Source organism: Squalius cephalus, assembly GCF_949319135.1.
Source record: "Squalius cephalus genome assembly, chromosome: 10".
Lineage (NCBI taxonomy): Eukaryota > Metazoa > Chordata > Actinopteri > Cypriniformes > Leuciscidae > Squalius > Squalius cephalus.
The window spans coordinates 30,498,979-30,521,645 of record NC_137131.1 but is presented as its reverse complement, the minus strand read 5'-3'; the positions used below and the strand labels follow the sequence as shown (position 1 = coordinate 30,521,645).

The window sequence follows — 22,667 nt, the reverse complement described above, 5'->3', positions numbered from 1 at the left end:
AAAGGAAATGCTCCCTCAACTCTACCGAAATTCGTTTATGTACTTGCGCACAAGTGTTTACTCAGCTCTTACGGTGATTTTCTGAAGTAAAACTGATGCTTCATCTTTTGTGTTATGTACAATAAACTTTATTAAACTCATAAGTATATGTTTGATCATCATTCGGACCTGGTCCGAAACAGCGATACATACAAGCAGGTGACAAATACGTTATAACCGTAATTAAACTACTAAACTATACCTGTTCCATCTCTATATAGCACTCTGACTCTGTAGGCATTATTGTCCGACTCGAAATGAACACCGTTACTGAGAGTTTCTGATATTATCATCATTCCGTGAGATGAAATTGTCCTGAGAGACTGAGCGCGAGCTCATGAAGCTCCGCCCCCTGTGCCGTGCAGCAGCATCTTTTTTGCATTTAAAGGGCACACACTAAAACAGCGCGTTTTTCTGAGCCCCAAAAAATGACAATTTAAACATGCTGTAAAAAATGATCTGTTGGGTATTTTGAGCTAAAACTTCACATACACACTCTGGGGACATCAGAGACTTATTTTACATCTTGTGAAAAGGGGCATAATACGGGACCTTTAAAGGGGACCTATTATGCCCCTTTTCACAAGATGTAAAATAAGTCTCTGATGTCCCCAGAGTGTGTATGTTAAGTTTTATCTCAAAATACCCAACAGAATTTTATTTACAGCACGTTTAAATCATCATTTTTGGGTCTGTGAAAAACGCACTGTTTTAGTGCTTCTCCTTTAATGCTAATGAGCAGCTGGTTCACGGCACAGGGGGCGGAGCCTAAGCAGCCGCGATCAGAGCCAGAACAGGGAAGATGATAATAACAAAACAGACAGTCACAGTAATGGTGTTCATTTCGACCATAAAAATGCCTACAGAGTCAGAGAATATATGTTGTGTGGAGTTGGAACAGTTTAATTACGATTATAACCTATTTGGCATTGCTTGTATACACTATTAATGCAAGCCTGCTGTAGGACTCCGTCTGACGATCTGAATTGTCTGAATGATGACACAAAATATACTGATGAGTTTAATAAAGTTTACTGTATGTCACACAAAAGATGAAGCATCAGTTTTTCTTCAGAAAATCACTGTTAGAGCTGAGTAAACAGTATAAGAAGTGCATAAGTAACTTATTTCTGTAGAGTTGAGGGAGCATTTTCTTTGAAAACAAAATGAATCCACCTCGTCTTCAGTGGCTGGCAGATTTCAAGAGTAAATAGAGAGAGCTATGTGAATGAATACATCCAGCTACAACACCTTCAACGCTTGGGAGATGCTTCGACGCTTCTTGTGAGTGCATTGCTGTAGCAATGGCTGATGTGTAGCCTACAACTCGCAGTGAACTCGATCAGGGCGGGTCTAAGTTATAACGGTATGTCAGTCAACACTCGTGGGTGGGGCCTGTGGCTTTAGTGATGTCACTAAAGCCACATTCTGAAAACAGGTCGTTTGGAGAGACTGCTTATGATTTTTGGGGATTAAAAAAAAAAGGAGTGAGTGGATTTTTATCACTGTAGGTGTCAGGCTGCAGGGTGGATGAAGTAGGAGGCAAACTCAAAGATGAAGAATTCCAAGGTTTTAATTCTCAATTATAACAGATAACACAAAAACAGGGAGCGTGTGCTCAGAACAAGACTACCTAACATGAACATTGACCGACAAGTGAAGGAGTGAACAGAAGGAACTTAAATACACAGACAGATGAACACAAGACAGGTGATGCAGATGATGATGATGACGAACAGGTGGGTAATGAAGGGAGTGAGTTCAGGTGTGGAAACAAGGAGGATTCTGGGAACTGTAGTGCAGACAGGACGATGACAGACGGTGAATGTGACATTACTCCCCCCTCCCGGTAGGCGCGTCCTCGCGCCGTAGAAAGACCAAAGGGGTGGGAGGGTGGGCGCCCTGGAGGCTGACGGGGAAGACAAGGCAAGGGAGACAAGGCAGGAAGCCTCCAGGGCGGAGCAGACTGTGGGTGTGGTCACGGTGGAGCAGGCTGTGGGCGTGGCCAGGACGGAGACGACCCCTCGGGCGGCCACGGCGGTGAGGACCCTTCGGGTGGCCACGGCGGAGAGGACCCTTCGGGTGGCCAGGGCGGTGATGTCCCCTCAGGCGACCACGGCAGTGAGGACCCTTCGGGTGGCCATGGCGGTCCGGACCCTTCGGGTGGCCAAGGCGGAGAAGACCCTTCAGGTGGCCACGGCGGTGAAGACCCTTCAGGTGGCCATGGCGGAGAAGACCCTTCAGGTGGCCATGGCGGAGAAGACCCTTCAGGTGGCCACGGCGGAGAAGACCCTTCAGGTGGCCACGGCGGAGAAGACCCTTCAGGTGGCCACGGCGGAGAAGACCCTTCAGGTGGCCACGGCGGAGAAGACCCTTCAGGTGGCCATGGTGGTGAAGACCCCTCAGGTGGCCATGGCCCCTCGAGTGGCCAGGACGGAGCCCTATGGCCCCCCCCAAAAAAATACTTGGGAAAAGTCCCGGGTACCAGAGAGGGCTCGGTGCTGGGCAGATCCAGCGACGAGGGCTCGGTGCTGGGCAGATCCAGCGACGAGGGCTCGGTGCTGGGCAGATCCAGCGACGAGGGCTCGGTGCTGGGCAGATCCAGCGACGAGGGCTCGGTGCTGGGCAGATCCAGCGACGAGGGCTCGGTGCTGGGCAGATCCAGCGACGAGGGCTCGGTGCTGGGCAGATCCAGCGACGAGGGCTCGGTGCTGGGCAGATCCAGCGACGAGGGCTCGGTGCTGGGCAGATCCAGCGACGAGGGCTCGGTGCTGGGCAGATCCAGCGACGAGGGCTCGGTGCTGGGCAGATCCAGCGACGAGGGCTCGGTGCTGGGCAGATCCAGCGACGAGGGCTCGGTGCTGGGCAGATCCAGCGACGAGGGCTCGGTGCTGGGCAGATCCAGCGACGAGGGCTCGGTGCTGGGCAGATCCAGCGACGAGGGCTCGGTGCTGGGCAGATCCAGCGACGAGGGCTCGGTGCTGGGCAGATCCAGCGACGAGGGCTCGGTGCTGGGCAGATCCAGCGACGAGGGCTCGGTGCTGGGCAGATCCAGCGACGAGGGCTCGGTGCTGGGCAGATCCAGCGACGAGGGCTCGGTGCTGGGCAGATCCAGCGACGAGGGCTTTGTGCTGGGCAGATCCAGCGATGAGGGCTCTGAGCTGGGCAGGACCAGCGGCGAAGAGGGCTCTGAGCTGGGCGGAACCAGCGGCGAAGAGGGCTCTGAGCTGGGCGGAACCAGCGGCGAAGAGGGCTCTGAGCTGGGCGGAACCAGCGGCGAAGAGGGCTCTGAGCTGGGCGGAACCAGCGGCGAAGAGGGCTCTGAGCTGGGCGGGACCAGCGGCGAAGAGGGCTCTGAGCTGGGCGGGACCAGCGGCGAAGAGGGCTCTGAGCTGGGCGGGACCAGCGGCGAAGAGGGCTCTGAGCTGGGCGGGACCAGCGGCGAAGAGGGCTCTGAGCTGGGCGGGACCAGCGGCGAAGAGGGCTCTGAGCTGGGCGGGACCAGCGGCGAAGAGGGCTCTGAGCTGGGCGGGACCAGCGGCGAAGAGGGCTCTGAGCTGGGCGGGACCAGCGGCGAAGAGGGCTTTGAGCTGGACGGGACCAGCGGCGAAGAGGGCTCTGAGCTGGGCGGGACCAGCGGCGAAGAAGGCTCTGAGCTGGGCAGGACCAGCGGCGAAGAAGGCTCTGAGCTGGGCAGGACCAGCGGCGAAGAAGGCTCTGAGCTGGGCAGGACCAGCGGCGAAGAGGGCTCTGAGCTGGGCGGAACCAGCGGCGAAGAGGGCTTTGAGCTGGACGGAACCAGCGGCGAAGGGAGCTTCAAGCTCGGCGGAATAAAAGAAAAGAAAATCTCTGCAGGCATGACGCTGTCAGTCTCAGGTGCAGCGGGCATAACGCTCACAGTCTCAGGGGCGGCGGGCATGACGCATACTGCCTTGGCTTCGGCAGATCTGGCGTGAAGTGCAGGCTCGGCTGGACTGGCGTGAAGTGCTGGCTCGGCTGGACTGGCGTGAAGTGCAGGCTCGGCTGGACTGGCGTGAAGTGCAGGCTCGACTGGACCGGCGTATTCAATGGCTTTTCTGACTGACATGAAGGCTGGGTCGAACATCTTCAAAGCCAGGTCTGCACTGTTCGACACCAGCTTACGAGCTCGGGGCCAGAGGATCCCCGCAATCAATCTCCCCATCTTTTCTTTTTTTATGGTCGGTCAATCTGTCAGGCTGCAGGGTGGATGAAGTAGGAGGCAAACTCAAAGATGAAGAATTCCAAGGTTTTAATTCTCAATTATAACAGATAACACAAAAACAGGGAGCGTGTGCTCAGAACAAGACTACCTAACATGAACATTGACCAACAAGTGAAGGAGTGAACAGAAGGAACTTAAATACACAGACAGATGAACACAAGACAGGTGATGCAGATGATGATGATGACGAACAGGTGGGTAATGAAGGGAGTGAGTTCAGGTGTGGAAACAAGGAGGATTCTGGGAACTGTAGTGCAGACAGGACGATGACAGACGGTGAATGTGACAGTAGGGTGGATGTGTACACACACTGCCAACACACATTTATGTCCAAACACCATACAAAAGTGAATTTTGCATAATAGGTCCCCTTTAAACTCAGCACATATTTCATTTCAATGATTCCACTGCTAGGTATGTGATATAATCCATATTCAGAAAAAATATTGAAATAGTAGATCACAAATAACAGATCGGCCTACAGATATTTTTAGTCATTTGCTGCATGCTGCATTCTAGTGATGATTATTTTAAGTTTACTGATCAAAAGTCTAATAGTTATACAAGTATTTTAACCTAATTTTTACCTCACTTAAAAAGGGTTTCAAAATGAAAGAGTTTGTGGATTAGGAAATTTTACTTGAGTTCTTGCTGAATCATTCACTTATCTGAAACAAGGGTCAATAGACATCTCAGATGTCAATCATTAACTCTAATATGATAATGATTTTAGTCTGACTGAGGTCCAGTGGGAACTGGATTAAACCAGGACACACTTTTTTCATTTGCAAAATATAATCTTAAACATTTCATGTAAAATATGCTGTATAGCAATAAATAGGATTTTGAACCGTATTCTCAATTAGGCTGTACTGTTTGTCATGTAAGCTTTGTTGATATATTGGCATTGCTGTTTGTACATTGCTGTTGTACAAAACAGGAAGTATTTTAATAAAAATAATATCTTAATTTTTGTTTTAGTGTATACAAGTTAAGTGTTATACTAGCAAAAGTGCTGCATGCTGGTGCAGTATTGATATGCTTTTTGGAATGATATAATATTAATACCATGGCTTTTGGACATGGTAACATGACATGGTATTCTTAGAACTATGGTTTATTTGGTTATATACAAATACGGTAATTGTAGAATAAGTTGATATGTACTTGCAAAGTTACTTAGAGTTCGTATAATGTCTGTTGGGAACCATCAAAATAAAGTGTTAGCAGATATTAGTCAGTCTTCTAATACTTTAATGACTGGTAGTTGTACGTGCAATGTTACTAGTCAAGAGAATGTCTTAAGGGGACCATCAAAATAAAGTGTAACTAACAAAGTTTGCAATTTTTTTTATTTTTTTATTTTTTTAAATTAATCATGCATATATTAACCCTGTATTGAAACCAATCCTGGACCACACTAAATATAAATGCCCTACTTTTCTGATCAAAGTCTCTGATCTCTGGCATTTAGGATAGTAGCCTATTAAACAGATTTATTCCTTGGCAGTGGACACATACTTACTGTAATACATTTATAAACTTATATAACTTCTTATGCAAGATCGCTCAAATAATTGGAAGTGTGCATTGTGTCACTGCATCATCTGCTCACTGATTTAAATGGGATTGCATTTGCAGTATACAGTGCCCTTCAAAAATATGTATTTATGAACAAAACGGGCTATAAATGCATTTGCCGTTTACCCATTGGGTCACAAAAATCTAATCTCTGTAACATTTTACAGTGTCCTTGTTACACGTTACATGTAGTTGCTATAGTAAATTACTAAAAAAAAAGTGCATAATTACATGTAACTAACCCTAAACCACACCCCAATCCTAACCTTAATCCTATAGAAATTGTATGTAGTTAATTATCATTACTCAGTACTTAAATGTATAATTATAATGTAACACGGACACCTTAAAATGAAGTGTAACCCTAACCCTAATTTTTTTTTTAAATATATGTAGCCTATGCCTCAATTATTGGCACTCTTTCATTTAATACTTTGTGCAGCTTCCCTGCAAAATTACAGCTCTGAATCTTCTCCTAGATCTGAGACCATTTCTACGTGCAGAACTTTCCAGATGATTCATATTCTAAGTTCCAGAAGTGTGTACTCTCCTCATAAGCTCACCCACACAAGTTTTATGGGGTTCAGGTCAGGAGACTGGGATGGCCATGGTAAAACCTTGATTCTGTGGTCAGTGAACCATTTTTATGTTGATTTTGGTGTGTGCTTTGGATCATTGTCACTCAATGGAGTACCATGATCCAGTTTAAGCTTCCTGGCAGGTGTTGGTGTTGATGCCATGTATTCTATGTTTTTGATTTGAATTTTGATTTAATTTTGATTGAGCCCATGATGCCATGTATTCTAAGATCAAGTGAATCTGATAAGTGCCATCTGATCACAGTTTTGGAGACCATCCTCCTCACTGTGTATCGGGCCAATAAAACATATCATTGTTAACATCTCATTTGATTTGATCTCTGTAATCACTCAGGTGAACTTAAAAAACATAAAATATAAATAAGAATACGTCAGTTACAGTTTTACTCAAGCATTTCCAGGTGCTCCATTTATTGTGGCACACAAGGTTTGGAGGGGGAAAAATGTATTAACCAAATATATTTTTATTATTAGGCCTATATAATAGCTTACATAATTTTTATACAATAATTTTAGACAAGCTGTTTAGTCTATTTTCTCAAAAGAAAATTACATTATATGACAATATTGCAGACATATTGAAAACTAACTTCTAGGTAATTTGAGTGTTCTGCATTTCAGGAAATCTCACGTTATATGCAATATTTGACTATACTAAAAAGAATCAAGAATTCCCTCATCCAAGGCTTGTTAAATTGCCAAGTCTTAATCACTGCCCAGACAGATTGTCAGGTCAATAAACTTTATACAGTCAAGTTTAGTTATAGCCTATTTTGGCCCTTAAATTCTTATAGGCTACATTTTACATTTTATTGCTATTATAATCTGTCTTATTCTTATACACACTTATAAAAACACACAAAAGCATCCCTATCCCTTGTCATGTTTTTGCACTATGATTTCAACATATCCTATCCATATAACTGTGGAAGCGGAAACTTTCGGTTCCTCCCCCTTGCGGTTGTAATAACGCTATTGGTAGTCTGATCGCTGGCCTGCAATACTGTTGTGCTGAAATAAATAGCAACAGTGTCTGCTGAATCCTCCTTTCTTGCAGCTGCAGAGGAACAGCTCTGATCTGGACGTGCAAAGGTATAATACGATTAATATCTAGTACAGGTAGACTAACAGTGTTTGCAATGACAAATTCCCTTGACAAAGGACACACTCTAGTTTCGTGTCGTGTTGTCGTAAACTAGTTTTGCCTTAGCGAAATGTGTTGTGCATACATGATACAATCTGTGTAAATAAGGGGAGAGATTTGCATGATCGCACCTATGATTTATGTGTTTGCGAAACTTCTTTGTTTCTTGCAAGAATTCTTGTTTATTTCATTGAAAATAATTGTAACTTTAATTGTGGGATAGCTGATGAATGAATCTGAATGAAATGGCTTCACGTTATCTGCAGTTAAAGTCAGGTTACATTTTTAGATTGTTGTGGTGGGCGTATCGCGTTGATCGAACTTTGTTTGACCCTGGTCTTCACTTGGGTTAAGCAACTATCCTAACTTTTCCGTTGGCCACTACGCTTTGATATATATTTAGTTTTTGCTGACTCATTTTTAAATACTTATCCTGCTTGGAATGCTCATTCATTGTGTAGTAATTTAAACGGATCGAATCTTTATTTGAACCAGTTCTTTTCAGTACACCAGTTGAACCGGTTCGACAATTCGAACTGATTCGTTTTGAAGAGTTCGCGATATAGATATTAGAAAACCGGTCTCTCGGACGTGTCCGACATTCCAACTCATTCAAGTTAGGCTACATCGAGTAAGTTAGCTGTTGTCCTGTAACTGTAGGCAATGTCTTCTTCTGCAAACTGCGATTTTCGAATCGGCACTAGGCCTGATGCGAATCATCCGATGATGCACTTCAAAAATGTATGCCCTTCACTCGCTAACTTCTTGAACTTCATTCGAGTCGTCTCATCAGGAGGACACGGGGTACATCATTGCTTCAATTTCGCGATAAATAAGAATCATTCTTCTGCCCCACCCCTATTGCTACTTGATGCAAAAGATTGATTAACATTCTGAACTGAATGACCCCTTTATCCACAGTCAGTCATCAATTTGTCGTTCACAAACAAATCTGTTTGTTTGCTATAATAGGTCTTTGAAGGCAAAAAAGTCACACAGAATCAAGTAGGCTACAGTGTGCGAAATACGGGGGGTTCGACCCCCCCCCGATTAACCCATGAGACCCTCTGAAAGCCTCAAAAGCAAAATTTGAAGGGAGTCTCAAATTTTACTGAAAAAAAACACCTACTGAAATGTGTTTTTTTAAAAATAAAAACTTGACCAAAACCTTTTTGTCGAATAAAGGAGGAGACAACACATTACACACTGTTTTTACGAGCGTTCATGCTTAAGGTTGCCAGATTTCAATTATTTAAACCCCAGTCAGTGGTTTTCTGTTAAAATAACACGTTTTCTACTCGGTCTTTTCAATAGTATCTGGCAACCATGCGCGCGATAGGCATTACCTTATTTTTATTTATTTTTTCGACAGGCTATACCTGGCATGCATTAAGTTGATTGCTCTTGTAAGTGCGCCAGATGTGCAAATTATTGTCATGTCTGCATTGTAATGCACAACTTTGCCTCTCCTTGTTATAAAACAATGTGCATTCAAACAACTTTAGCCAATGTAACCTCCTATGTCAGTGTTGCTTATAGCATATATTGCATTTGCGTTTGTTTAACCTCTTAACAAGCGCCCCTATTTTTGAGAATTTTCAGAAAATGACATACCCAAATACAAATGTCTGTAGCTCTTAAACCCTATGGTCCACATTCATAACTCTGATCTTTTTTTAAACTAGACACTTGAAACTTAGTTACACAAGAGTCATTATAACTCAAAGTAGCATAGGAACAGAATAAAACAAGGTCAAATTTACATGAAAGTGACTCACGATTTCTTTGAATTAACTTCACTTAGGGAAAAAATTATCAGACTTTTATGTTAAGGGCCTGAAAACACCATAAACACCATAAAGAAAACTGAATGTCTGACCATGTTTAGATTCAAATTTGAGGATGATACTCCCAAAAATGTAGTTTCTATAAGCTTTTATTCAAGAAAAGTATAGGCGTCCTTTCCAAAATGCAATTTGGAGACTCCAAATGGACACCTGGCACCCAACACCTTGACATAAGGAGTAAACACTACATAGGCCTACTACATACATGTATATCAATTCAGAACTGTTCTGCCCTTCAAACCACACAAGAAAAAAACGATTTCAGCACAACATTTGAACAAAATTCCCTTTATTTTGAACAATTCTAATAGCAAAAACAGTGATTTCTCACTACATGTATAGACATTCCAGAAGTGATCGTTTTCAAACTAATGTATAAAATATATAAAAAGAAAACAGAGTCTAAACTTTACAATGAATGTAGCCATTATGATTATCTCCAAAGTAGTGCTGAGTTATTTGCTGATAAAATGATTTTTTTTTAATACATAATTTATGAGGAAGAGGAAATTATTATGTACTGCAATGTGTCAAAAACATCATACTGCTCAGATAGTCATGTGTCATATGTCATTTGAAAGGTCTCAATGAGTAGAATACAACAAGCATAATTGTTTCAGGCTTTTACTAAACTTGAGCAAGGTTTTTGTAAAATAAGCCCCTCAAGAGACCCATGGGTAAACCATATATGGATGCTGAATTTTAGACACATTTCCGCTTGTAACTTCATGAAACATGCTCCGATTGTGGAAAATGACACATCATTATTTACAGCAGATGCTTACAATTAAAATGAGTCCAAACTCAACGTAATCCATCACTCAGAACTAAAGATATTCCTCATGGAGTTCTAATTCACAAAAAATACACAAACGCACGTAGCCAAGCGAGATAGCTTAGACTTGGCCTTTTTACTCGTATCTTCATGAAACATACATCGATCATGAAAAATGACACATCGTTATTTACAGCAGGAGCTCATGATTAAGACGAGCCCAAACTCATCAGTCAGATCTAAAGATATTCTTCATGGCGTTCTAACACAGAAAATACCAAAGACGCACCTAGCCAAATATATACTCATGAAGCACTCGCGTTTGGTTTTTACTTATAACTTCACGAAGCATGCACATATCGTAGAAAAATGCACATCATTATTTTCAGCAGACTCTCACGATTAAAAAGAGCCCACACTCAGCATAATCCATCACTCATATCTAAAGTTATGCCTCGTGGAGTTGTAACACAAATGCGCACATAGATCTTTATTATAGATGTAGCACTTATGTCGCGTTCTAACTCATAACTCAATGAAGCATGCATCAATTGTGGAAAATGGCACATCATTATTTACAGCAGAATGTTACGATTAAAAAGAGCCCAAACACACCATAATCCATCACTCAGGTCTAAAGATATTCCTTATAGCGTTCTGACACAAAAAAATACCAGAGGCGCACCTATGAAGTAGCAATAGCAGTGATGCTATGTTGTTTTGATGTGACGTTTCAGCTCATAACTCAATGAAACATGCATAGATTGTGAAAAATCGAACATCTTTATTGACAACAGATTCTCACGATTACAAAGAGCCCACACACAACAGAATCCATTGCTTTGATCACGAGATATTCCTCATGAAGTAATGCATACTTGGATAAAAAACAAGTCTCTCATCCTTCCTGGGTGCAAAGTGTTTTCCAATTTTCCCGGAACCGTCCGTGCTCTTTTTCAAACGTGGAATAACACAAAATATGTATCATTTTAAAGCTTAGAATCTCAGCTTTTTAAAGAATCTAACCACTTCGATCAACTCTGAACGAGTGCTGACTAGTCTCTCTAAACCGGAGTGTACCACCCGCGTGCGCCACCCATGGCGCCCCCTAGCTGCGAAAATAATCATTATCATATTTTTCAAAAATATTGCCTTGATTCAAACAAAATTAGTGTCATTTGAAACCTTAGAGTCTGAACTTTACAGTGAATGTAGCCTATTTGAAAAACTCCAAAGTATTGCTGAGTTATTTGCTGATAAAGATATAAAAAAAAATTCATAATCTATAAAATACTTTTTTGTACTATGTACTGCAATGTGTCAAAAACATCATACATCTCACGAAACATTCAAAAATCGTTGAAAATGGCACTTCATTTTTTACAGCATATTCATACAATTAAAATGAGCCCAAAATTAACTTTATCTATTGCTTTTATGACAAGATATTCTTCATGGTGAAACACTATAAAAAATGCCCATGAGGGGGCGTCAAGGTCTCAACAAAAATGCTATCTTGGTTCCAAAGGCTGTAACGTTTGATTACTTTATCCAATCACCACAAAATTTTATCCAGATGCAGCTCATATGTAGAGGGACTTCCCCAAAAAAGAATTTTCCTCCTACCTTATTTCCTTCCTGAGTTATTCCATGTCAAATAAGAAAGATATGCATTATCATTATAAAAATTATATTTATTTTTTGTCTTTTATCAGCAGTTTCTCGGCAGAAGAATGTCCAAATGTAATTTAATTTATATTTTCAAAAAATGTGAAAAGTGTTCTTTCAAACGATACCTACCTTTTGACTCTCCTTGCTATAGTTTTGAAGTTATGAGTCTTTAGTTTTGTGTATGTCACTCAGAAACCTCTTTTTTTTTATTGCTTTCCAAATGTGTGAGGACTAAACAAAAAGGCTACCTTTGTTCCAAATGCTGTAACTTTTGAGTACTTTATGCGATCACCACAAAATTTGATTCAGATGCAGCTCACATTTAGGGGTACTTCCCCAAAAAAGAAAATTTGTGCTACCATATTTCCTCCCCGAGTTATTGCATGTCAAACAAGAGAGATATGCAAAATCATAATAAAAATTATGTTTTTTTTTTTGTATTTATCAGCAGTTTCTCGGCAGGAGAATATCCAAATGTAATGTAATTTATATTTTCAAAAAATTTGAAAAGAGTTCTATCAAACGATACCTACCTTTTGACTCTCCTTGTTATAGTTTTGAAGTTATGAGTCTTTACTTTTTTGTGTGTCACTCAGACAAAAAAACTCCAAAAATGGCTCAGGGTTTAAGGGGTTAATGCAACCGCGTGCTGCGTCTGATGTCATTGTTATTGTTCTTTTGCGCATGCGGGTTAGTTTGAAACCTCAAACAGTTCACACTGCAATCAGATATAGGTCACATTTTAAAAGGTAATGTGAACAGCCAATCAAAAAATCGGATCTGAGCAAAAAATCAGAATTGAGCATTAAGACTTGCGGTGTGAACGGGGCCTATGTGTGTGCGTCGCGCGAGTGGCGAAAGCGCTCATGTGAATGAAAACATTGCGCACTTGAATTTGACGAATATGCTTGCATAAACTGTCTATCACTGCAATCGATTTTAGTTGGCTAATACTTCCATCAATCAAAACTGAACTGACTGGACATAGACCAACGCTACTTTTGCGTCATCGAAGGGCAATCCCCCTTTTTGGGGGAAGACAAACAGATTCCCCTGAGAACAGAACTCGCTCGCTCTAGACCTGCAAAGTTTCTTGATAGCAAAAATCGCACAAACATACACTCTCTTTGGACTATTCAGACATCTACCACTATCTCGTGGAATCACCAAGTAAGTAGCCTATTTTTTTTTGTCATTAACACACTCATAGTATGACAAACTAGACGATGAGGCCATGTCAAGAGGAGTCGGTGGTTTACTTGGATCATATTTCACTTGATTTAAGCTATTGACATAGTTTTGTTGTCGACTAGCTATAACTTACTAGTTAGAAAGACGAAGCTGCTAGCAGCTACGTGATTAACGTTAGCTCTCACTAGGCACGCTACCTTGGCTGTTAACTGATTTTACTGTTGAAATAGTGGCAGGCTAGGACTAAAGTGGACTTGGCTGGTTTCTGTTTGTGTCTAGAAAGTGCTAGGACTTTGAAAGTTGTAAAAAGGTTTACAGTGTACGGCAAAATATGTATGGGGCATATTTTTCATTGCTTCTACCCCACTTAAGGTACGGACTATTTATGTTTTTAGCCTCTGACATGATTGTTCTGATTACAGTGTTTGAGGGTTTCTTACTAGTATAGCTAGTCGACAACAAAACTGTCAATAGCTTAAATCAAGTGAAATATGATCCAAGTAAACCACCGACTCCTCTTGACATGGCCTCATCGTCTAGTTTGTCATACTGTGAGTGTGTTAATGACAAAAAAATAGGCTAACGTTACTTACTTGGTGATTCCACGAGATAGTGGTAGATGTCAGAATAGTCCATATTTGGCCACTGCGTGGGGTCATTAATCCAGTTTTCGACCATTTCAAAGGGACACCTCTGTAACTCCCTATCCAGTAGCTTCTTTAAGTACCGCTCACGGTCCTCGGCCGGCAAAGAGAGTGTATGTTTGTGCGATTTTTGCTATCAAGAAACTTTGCAGGTCTAGAGCGAGCGAGTTCTGTTCTCAGGGGAATCTGTTTGTCTTCCCCCAAAAAGGGGCGTTGCCCTTCGATGACGCAAAAGTAGCGTTGGTCTATTGGCCGGCTTTATCCAGGCTTTTATCCAATCGAAAACCCAGGCGCGAGATTGACAGCGCGCGCAGCCTGTCAGGCACTCTCTTACTGTTTTGGTCTAAAACAAAGCCTGTGATTGAAGGAGAGAGCAGTGGAAGGTCTCAATCGATCCGGAAGACTCAAAACTACGGGGGTGAAATGGCTTTTGAGAGTTGAAATACGGATTAGAATCATAGACTGTAAAAAAAATATGGACGTAGTGTCCGTGACGTCACCCGTAGGTTTCTGAAGAGCATTTTTGAAGCCTAAAGTGGGCGGAGCCGTCCGTCGCCATCTTGGCCTTGCGTAACAGAAAATAGGCAAACAGGCGGGGCGTGAGTGGAGCTGAGGAGCCTGGCCATAGATATGAGCCTGGCTATCTGAAATCACCTAGCTCGACGTGATCGAGTTAGCTGATGATGTAAAGCCAATTAAAAGTTCCTGTTTTTGCCCTTCGAAATATTACAATAGTTAAAATACATGGCTACAAGTGAGACTGTGTATTACTTCGAGAGTGTTTGTGTGTGACAGTGATTTGTGCATACATGTCAGTCACTCTTTCATGGTCCGTCAGCGCGGCATCGCTCAAGTTCGTGGAGAGCTTATTCAGTCCATTTTAAATTCTGATTTTGGCCGCCTCTCAAATGGGTTAAACCGTTAAACCATAGATATATTGCCTATGAAGTGCAAGTAAATGCGCTAGAAAATCCGCGCTCATTCATGGATGTGCATTTATAGCATGGACGGAGAAAGCGCCGACGCCTGCATGATTTCATCTGACGGTACATAAGCATATTATAATCCATCTGTTCCGTGAGAGCAGAACGAACGAGCCTTTATTGACGTTTTAAATTTGAAAACCCCAAAAAGCAACGAAATTGTCAGACATCCATTAGTGCATGTTCACAGAGGAAAACAATTGAAATACAGCGCTGGTTGTTCTCTCGAACGATACTCGACGACAACGACTGAATCCAAAGACGTGGGCTTTGTACCCAAGTATTAAATTGTATGAAATAATCCAGAAAAAAAGCACAAACACTGCAGAGAAGGCAAGTTCAGCAGCTAACATTTGCTGAGGTGAAGTGACGACGGCTAGTAACAGCAGACAAACGGCTAGCATTGACATCAGCGGGAATCCATCTGTCACTCAAGTGGCCACACCCTTAAATTTAAATATTAATCAACTAAACGGATGAGTTATAAAAAAATTCACCCCCCTCACAGTTGTCATGAAGGGCAAAATTAGCTGTATAGACCAAAGCTACAGAGAGAACCAGGCTGTAAACATGTTTTTTTCTGCTGTAACGTTGGTAATTTTAACATGAGGGAGATACAGATTTGACTCACTTCTGCAGCCAGCCTCAAGCGGCCAGTCAATGAATTGCAGTTTAACTCACTTCCGTGTTGGTTTCAAGAAAGAGACGGGGAGGTTGCCGCTTGATTAGAATCGACATTTCATTGAAAATGAACATGATACGAACTCTATCTTGAAAACGCTCATGCAAACAAAGGAGGATATTTCATTTTTTCCCCTATTTTTTCGTTGTTTTGGATTTAACCCTTTCATGCATGAATTATGATAACCTCAGTCAGGATTTTTTTCCTATGTGTTTTTATTGCTCTTAGGGCATGAAAAACAAGAATTGATTTTTATTTTATTTTTTTACAAATTTTTCAAGGAGATCTTCAGATGTCCACTTGAGTGGACAGCATGCGGTTGGTTTAAACTGAAGATATACTGTATTAAATATAAGACAATAATCAAACAGATAAAGTATGTGAATTTAACAAACTAATCAATGCAATTATATCAAATAATGTGAAAACTATAAAATATATACAAAAAATATAAATGCAAAATATTGCAATGGCTTCATACAACTTCATACAAGTTGCACTTTGCGTATCTATGATATCAGAACATGAGGACGTGATTCCATCAGAATTTTCTACAGTCTGTCAAGGTACAACTGTGGAAACCACTCAGATGCTCCCTCCAGTGTCCCAGAGTATGGAGATTTACCCTTATTAGCTCATAATTCTGATTATGTTCAAGATGGACATGCACATTTCTATCATAGCCCTCCTCTGAGAAAACCTAGCGATACGTTTTTTCAATCTCATCTGAAATTATCAGTGTTGGGGGTAATGCATTACAAGTAACATGCATAACCCATTCAGATTACTTTTTTGATGTTACAAGTAAAGTAATGTGTTACAAGTGACATGCATTACCTAATCAGATTACTTTTTGATCTAACAAGTAATTAACTACAAGTAATGTGCATTACCTAATCAGATCACTTTTTGATGTAACGAGTAAAGAAACGCATTACAAGTAACATGCATTACGCAATCAGATTACTTTTTGATGTTATGAGTAAAAAAACGCATTACAATAACGCACATTACATAATCAGATTACTTTTTGATGTTATGAGGAAGGAAAAGCATTACAAGTAACATGCATTATGTAATCAGATTACTTTTTGATGTTATGAGTAAAGAAACACATTAAAAGTAACATGCATTACGTAATCAGATTACTTTTTGATGTTATTAGTAAAGAAACGCATTAAAAGTAACACGCATTACGTAATCAGATTACTTTTTGATGTTATGAGTAAAAAAACGCATTACAATAACGTGCATTATGAAATCAGATTACTTTTTGATCTAACAAGTTAAGTAATGCATTACAAGTGTCATACATTATGTAATCACATGACTTTTTTCGATGTCAATGAAAATTACATTCTAATAATACAAATACATTTATTTACAGTAGAAAAAGTCAATGCATATTAAGTTTTTAAGTTTTAAATTTCAAAAATAATATTCACATTATAATTATGAATTGTAGCTGAAATATTGCCATTGCATGCATGACATCCACTACAGTGGACATGTGATTAATCAGAGTTTTCTCTCAATCTAAAATCAAAACTTGGAAAATTTTACTGTGATATGACTCATTAGATATTGCTTTATGCTGCAATATTTTATTTACCTACAAGAGTCTCCTAGGATAGAAGGAATGGGTGGATATTCTGGAGCAACTTGGCATGTCTGACTGACCCTTGGCCATCTTGGTTTGGAGAGGGAAAAAATCGAAACACAAAGGCTTGCCACTTGGTTGCAATTTATAGGATGATGCACCAGGGTCCAATGAAGAGATTGATGTGCAACTTTGCCATAAAAACCCGTGCAAATTCAAGAAAATGCTTTTTTAATAGCTGTCCACTGTAGTGACCACTATGCGTGAAAGGGTTAAAAGAGGGATGCATTTTGAAGAGTAGACCCTTACATTGAAATGTATGCTGTTGTTTCTTGGATTCGTCCGAACTCGTCTGAACCACAGGATATGAAAGTTAAGTACTGCGGTTCATTTTGCTCATTTTTACATGAACAGTCCTTTTGCATTTAATTTAACCCTTTCCTCTCTGGTGTATTGATTGCAAAAACAAGTTTAGAACATGATTCTTGAGTGTTTTAGCTTTCAAATGATGTATAGTTTATGATAGTGAGTTGAATATTCGTTATAAAACAAAGCTTAAAAAAGTAATAAAAGTATAGCCACGCCCCCGACGGCCCGTATAGAGCTGGTAAGTCCCGCCCCTTCCGTAAAACCCCGCTGGACCTCTAGGTTGAAAAATCGTCAATGCAAGTGAATGGGAGAAAATAATTATTTTCTGGTCCCGTTTGAATTGTGCCATGAATGTGAACATATGTTGTCTGTGAATTTTTTATATAACTTTTCATGTTACAAGTTTGACAGTATATGGGTCATTCCACGAAATTGGTGCCTTTTGTGTCCCTGAGAAATAATCAGACGTAGAATTACTATAACAACAAATACATTTGTGATTTAAAAACATAATAGTACTATGTATTATTTCCTCAATATTACATTAAATTAAAGTCATTTATATATTATTTTAAATAATTAAAATTGCATTTATGCTGATAAGGGTAAGGTTTTTGGCCTGTCATGAAGGGCAAAGACGTGGGATTTGGGATTTTCACAAAGACTGTGATTGTTCTTTTTCAGCAGGACTTTTAATTTGCAAATTGAAGGCAAAATTATACATAAATCACATTTTCATATTGTTCTAAGTATAGTGTCACTGTTAAGCAATGTTTTGGCATAAATATACATTATTTTAAATAAAATATAAACCATTTTATCGGTGTCCCCTGATTTCATGTCATGCCTGTTACCCTCACCAAAAACCCCTTGTAAAATAATGGTACATTCCTGTGACATCACTTCCAGGAAGTTATATCATCTCTCAATCATTATTCCAACAGTTAAAACACAAGTTTGTTTCTCTCTCTCTTCTATAATACTCTATTTTGATGGTTTATTAGGTATAACTGAGGTGGGGACACCATGCAATGTCAAAACTGTTATTGATTTTTAAAGTATAAATTTAAACAATTATTTATTTAACTTAATGTAATCAATATCTACAAGTAATATCCTTTCAAAGTGTACAACATGTGCTTTTGTGGCCTTGCCCTAATAGCTAGCAATTAGCAAATTAGCTTGAATTTGTCAAACCTGTTACTGTCAGGCCTGTTACTTTTGTATAGTAACGGGTATAGTAACAGGTTTTGACATGTGGGGTAACAGGGATGACATAGATTAGGTGTCACCTTAGCCACACTGTTTTTAAAGATTATCTGTGTAAATTGCAAACATTTTTAAAGGTCATCCTGGGTGTTTTATTGAGCCAATGCCTATATCATTCAGAGTTGGTATTGCTGGTGCATCTGCATCTGGTTACCTTATTGCCTTTTGGTAAAATGTTGGCTCCTTTTATGTGTTGGTTGTTGTTGTTGTTTGGTTTTAATACTTCCAGTTGGTTTTAACATGTTAATGACCAGGAAAAGATGATTAGTCTCAATAAAAATTTTTTTTTCCATAACTCATTGTCAATAGGGTATATGTCGAACGTCGCATTACGAAACCGGAAAACAGAACGCATCGCTTCCGGTTCAGGTCTTTTGTATGTGCTTCTTGCATTTTTTACTGTTTTACTCAAGATAACTTAAAAGGAGCGAGCAAAGATGATCATAACCAATGTCCCTCGCATGTGAAGATCGATATTTAAAAGTAAAAAAAAAAAAAAAATCTTCACACTAACGTTTAGATATTTAAATAGAATAAAACGCCAATAACAAAGTGAGATAGGTAGGTTAGCTGATTACCTTAAAATTCCATAGATATCGGCGTCAGTTCATACGGCTGTTAACACTTTCTATGACAAGCGGATGCGATGAGACCAGGTTTCCGGTTTCGTCATGCGACGTTCGACATATACCCTATTCATCCATGTAAGTGTGATTACAAACAATAGCAGTAAGGTGACTGCAGACCCTCGCCCCAATCTTGTAATGTTCAAGAAAGTGAAACCAAATGTTAGCATCTGTTTTCAGATGATCATAGAAAGACCAAGATCTGATTATCTTCCTTGCCTAATAATTGAACCAGATCAGTATATTTTAAGTTCTGTGAGGGGACATACTCACACAGACAAACAGATGGACGCATGGGTCTAATTACTCTAATTACAATACCCTTAAATCTTTAGATCTCTTAGAAATGTAATGTGCTTCACTAATACAACTATGTCAAGTAATACAATTTAAAAAGGTAAAACTTTACAAAATTATGTAAACAAATATGTGCAGTGTACGCTGAAGAATGTGTGTCCTGTCATCCCTGTTACTCTGGTCATTCCTGTTACTATGATGTCAATCCTGTTACTGTCATTAATTTCATAAAAAAATATAAAAATTATATTTGAAATGGCCTTCCAAGTTTTTCCATTGTAACCCTATCTATATTGTATTTTTGACAAAGCCCTTCTTTTAATATCTCTCTTGTAAAAATATATATTTTTCTTAATTGACATGTGGTCACCCTCCAAAATTTGTATGTTCTTGGTCATCTGAATGACAAATATAAGATTGAAAAAAAAAAATCTAAATTTTTAAACAATTCCAGTGAAAAGAGGGACTAAAATACTGCTCATATATGTGAAAACTATAACATATTTTTAATTAAAACTATAGTATATAGTAACGCATGTGTCTGTAACAGGCATGACAAAAATATCAAAACATGAGGTAGATAAATAGTCATAAAATAAAAAATTACATAGCCTGAGATGGCACAATACGATTTCTTGTTATTTTATGCTGTCTTCATTTAATGGATATTTAAAAAAAATTGTTTAAACTTATTTTATATTTTAATTTTTCAAAGTTGAAAAGGCACTGATTTCGTGGAATGACCCATATGGTATGATTCTTCGGCTAGCAGTTGTGGAAAAGACATAACGAGAAAGACTACATGTCGCCTATGTGACGTCACCCCATAAAGTTGACTTACCCGTGGTTTTCGCCAACCTCAACGATTTTGTCCTCTCCCTGAAAGAAGGAGGTGAAGTGCACCAAAGACACAGCCATGTTTAGCGGGATCCGTGAGCTAGTGTCCGTGTGCTAGTGGTGTTGACGTTTCAAACGCGTCGAAAGCAGCGAGGAGTTGTAGTCCACAAAGTGCTCTCACACAAAGTCTAACCGTATCAAACTTCTACCTGCTAAATTGTAGCATTCTTTACACGAAAAGTTATATAAAAAATTCACAGACAACATATGTTCACATTCATGGCAAAATTCAAACGGGACCAGAAAATAATTATTTTCTCCCATTCACTTGCATTGACGATTTTTCAACCTAGAGGTCCAGCGAGGTTAGCGGAGGGGGCGGGACTTACCAGCTCTATACGGGCCGATGCTAGCTAAGAGGTTAAAATGTAACATCTATGCAAAATAATCCTTGAATAATTTCTTAAGGCCATTCCCGTTTCGAATATGTGATTTGTGTATTGTCAACAATAAGCATAAACATTATGCATTTCCATTTTGTAGTGTGGATCATTCATTGCGACAAAAATCTGTTTTCTGATAAAAAAAAACTTCGTGCTACTGCCCACTGACATGATTTTAAAGCTACTGTTGTCCATTTTTTTTGGTCTTCAAAACACCTTAAAATGCACATGTCGAGATCGGGAAAATCTAAATTTTCTCGGGGGGGGCATGCCCCCAAACCCCCCTAGCAAGATAATTTTTGGGACATCTATATTTATACAACTCTAGCTGCATCGGCCCTGCAAAGACAGTGATGCAGTGCTCCCTTTAATAGTTGTTTAATTTTCATGTGTGAATAGACTAAGGGAAAAATCACTCAAAAATCCTTAATTATTTAGTTGTATCTTCCTGTAGTCTGTGGACCAGTATTAATTCCAAAAACTGCTCCTGTTCTGTGGCTAATATTAATTTCATAATGATCCTTTCTCCTTGGTCAAGCAGCAAAAGTTAAGTGATAATGTGCAAATACTACTGGCCCATTTTATTGGGGGCAGAAATTAAGAGTATACCCACTTCTCCAGGCACCATGGGATTATCAAAAATTAAGCGTGTGTGTTGTCATGTAGGCTATAGACTGATTGTCTTGGCTTGCATCCATGAAATATTGTAATGTTATAGGCCTACTGCATATTGAGAAAATTTAGGTCGGTATTGCGCAACAATCGGGAGACAGGGACTCCCCCGAATATTGACGGGTATTTCGCACACTCTACATCCTTAAAGGTCCCGTATTAGCCTATGCCCCTTTTCACAAGATGTAAAATAAGTCTCTGGTGTCCCCAGAGTGTGTATGTGAAGTTTTAGCTCAAAATACCCAACAGATCATTTTTTACAGCATGTTTAAATTGTCATTTTTTGGGGCTCAGAAAAACGCGCTGTTTTAGTGTGTGCCCTTTAAATGCAAAAAAGATGCTGCTGCACGGCACAGGGGGCGGAGCTTCATGAGCTCGCGCTCAGTCTCTCAGGACAATTTCATCTCACGGAATGATGATAATATCAGAAACTCTCAGTAACGGTGTTCATTTCGAGTCGGACAATAATGCCTACAGAGTCAGAGTGCTATATAGAGATGGAACAGGTATAGTTTAGTAGTTTAATTACGGTTATAACGTATTTGTCATCTGCTTGTATGTATCCACTATTAATAGCCTACAAGTCTGCTGTTTCGGACCAGGTCTGAATGATGATCAAACATATACTGATGAGTTTAATAAAGTTTATTGTACATTACACAAAAGATGAAGCGTCAGTTTTACTTCAGAAAATCACCGTAAGAGCTGAGTAAACACAGTAAGTTATAAAGTGCGCAATTATATAAACGAATTTCGGTAGAGTTGAGGGAGCATTTTCTTTAAAAACAAAATAATTACACCTCGTCTTCAGCGGCTGCCTCAGATTTCAGGAGTAAATAGAGAGAGCTATGTGGATTAATACATCCAGCCCCACAACACCTACAACGCTTGGGAGACATTCTCGTCAGTGCAGCAGCTGTGGACTCGATCAGGGCGGGTCTATGTTAGAACGGCAGTGTCTGTCAACACTCGTGGGCGGGGCCTGGGCTTAGTGACAATAAAACAGCATTCTGAAAACAGGTCGTTGGGAGACACTGCTGATGATCAATGGGGATTAATAAAAAAGGAGTGAGTGGATTTTTATCACTATTGGCTGGTTGTGTACACACACTGCCAACACACATTTATGTCCAAACAGCATCCAAAAGTGAATTT

At 40.0% G+C, this 22,667-nt stretch overlaps 1 protein-coding gene across 2 annotated transcripts in view; it reads left to right on the top strand.

The window, feature by feature from the left end:
- Positions 1-7,412: 7,412 nt before the first annotated feature.
- aldh1l1 (aldehyde dehydrogenase 1 family, member L1) overlaps positions 7,413-22,667 on the top strand; it is a 52,385-nt gene continuing 37,130 nt past the window's right edge. The window contains exon 1 of one of the 2 annotated variants that reach the window (XM_079883294.1): positions 7,413-7,554. The gene's annotated coding sequence lies outside the window, so the exon portion shown is untranslated. The remainder of the gene's footprint in view (positions 7,555-22,667) is intronic. The other variant, XM_079883295.1, reaches the window with a different exon arrangement.